Consider the following 2,347-nt stretch of genomic DNA (forward strand, 5'->3'; position numbering starts at 1 on the left):
TTAGGATTTGAGGATGGCTGAGATTTGAGGATGGCTGAGATTTGAGGATGGCTGAGAGGGTTAGGATTTGAGGATAGCTGTAGAAACCTCCAGAGGGTAGGTTTAGGGTGAAGTTTAAATCCCAGGAGCTCCAGACGACGAACCCACAGAAATACAGTGGTCTCCCTGAAGGGCTAGGTTGAGGACACAAGGGAGGGTGCCCGTCAGGATCCGTCTTGGTCTGCCAAGGCAACACATCCCCTGATCGAGGAGGCCTCCAGAATCCACTCGGGCAGCTGGCGCCGGGACTGGGAAACGACATGGTGAGCTTCCAGGTTCCATGCCGAGTCAGCTTACACCGCATCTGGACCCCAGGCGCATGGTGATTTCAGACGGTAAAATTGGGTCCCGATGGGGTAGAGCCTTAGCTAGGGTTAGGGTTCGGTAAGGGACGTCACCAGGTCAGTGGCGACTCTAGTCTCGTGATCTCCCTCGAGGGCTGAAGTCAGGGCCCATGCCAGAAGGTGGTTCAATTGCATGGGTAGTGATCGAGGCAGGCTTAGGTTTCGGTGGAGGGTCCAGGATTGGGGTAGGTTAGGGTTAGGGTTAGCTCCCAGGAGCTCCAGGCGCCGAACCCACAGCAGGGTCGTGGTTTCCTTGAAGGGCTGAGTTGAGATCACAAGGGACGGTGCCGGTCAGGATCCCTCTTTGGCTGCCAATGCCACACACGTCGATCGGCCCTGATGGAGGAGCCTCAGGAATCCTCTTGGGCAGCTACAGCTGGGCCTGAGAAATGACATGGTGAGTTTCCAGGTTCCATGCCGACTTAGCCTGACCATTTCGGGACGCCAGGCGCGTGGTGTTGTCAGACGTTGGAATTGGGTCCCCATGGGGAGAAAGCCTTAGCTAGGGTTAGAGTTCGGTCCAGGGACGTTGCCAAGGCCGTAGCGACTCCGGTCTCGTGATCTTCCTCGAGGGCTGAAGTGAGGGCCCATGCCAGAAGGCGGCTCAACTGCAGGGTTAGGGATCGAGACAGGCTTAAGTTTCAGTGGAGGGTCCCGGTTCGTGGTAGGGTTAGGGTTAGGGTTAGCTCCCAGGACCTCCAGGCGCCGAACCCACAGCAGGGTGGTGGTCTAGGCGAAGGGCTGAGTTGAGTGCACAAGTGACGGTGCCGGTCAGGATCCGTCTTTGGCTGCCAAGGCCACACACGTCGATCGGCCCCTGATGGAGGAGCCTCCGGAATCCTCTCGGGAGCTGCAGCCGAGCTTGGGAAAAGCCATGGTGATCTTCCAGGTTCCTTGCCGAGTCAGCCTGCAACGCTTCTGGTCCCAGGTGCGAGATGCTGTCAGACCTTTGAATTGGGTCCCCATGAGGAGAGAGGCTTAGCTAGGGTTAGGGTTCCGTAAAGGGACGTCGCCTGGGCCGAAGCGACTCCTGTCCTGTGATCTCCCTCGAGGGCTGAAGTGAGGTTCCGTGCCAGAAGGCGGCTCAAATGCAGGATTAGGGATCGAGGTAGGCTTAGGTTTCGTAGGAGGGTCCCGGATCGGGGTAGGGTTAGGGTTAGGGTTGTGTACCTGGAGGCTCCAGGCACCAAACCCACATCAGGGCAGTGGTCTCCCCAAAGGGCTGAGTTGAGGGCACGAGGGACGGTGCCAGTCAGGATCCCTCTTTGGCTGCCAAGGCCACACACGTCGATAAGCCCCTGGTCGAGGAGGCCTCCGGAATCCTCTCGGGAGCTGCAGCCGGGTCTGGGAAACGACATGGTGAGCTTCCAGGTTCTAGCCGAGTCAGCCTGCACCGCTTCCGAACCCCAGGCGCGTGATGCTGTCAGACCTTGGAATTGGGTCCCCATGAGGAGAGAGCGTTAGCTAGGGTTAGGGTTCGGACCAGGGACGTCGCCAGGGTCGAAGAGAATCCTATCTCGTGATCTCCCTCGAGGGTTGAAGTGAGGGCCCATGCCAGAAGGCGGCTCAAATGCAGGATTAAGGATCCCGGCAGGCTTAGGTTTCGGTGGAGGGTCCCGGTTCGGGGTAGGGTTAGGGTTAGGGTTAGGTACCTGGAGGTTCCAGGCGCCGAACCGACATCAGGGCAGTGGTCTCCCCGAAGGGCTGAGTTGAGGGCACAAGGGACGGTGCCGGTCAGGATCCCTCTTTGGCTGCCAAGGCCACACATGTCGATAAGCCCATGGTCGAGGAGGCCTCCGGAACCCTCTCAGAAGCTGCAGCCGGGCCTGGGAAACAACATGGTGATCTTCCAGGTTCCTTCCCGAGTCAGTCTACAACGCTTCAGGACACCAGGCGCGTGATGCTGTCAGACCTTGGAATTGGGTCCCAATGAGGAGAGAGCCTTAGCTAGGGTTAGGGTTCGG

The sequence above is a fragment of the Prionailurus viverrinus genome, unplaced genomic scaffold (genome assembly GCF_022837055.1).
Source record: "Prionailurus viverrinus isolate Anna unplaced genomic scaffold, UM_Priviv_1.0 scaffold_59, whole genome shotgun sequence".
Lineage (NCBI taxonomy): Eukaryota > Metazoa > Chordata > Mammalia > Carnivora > Felidae > Prionailurus > Prionailurus viverrinus.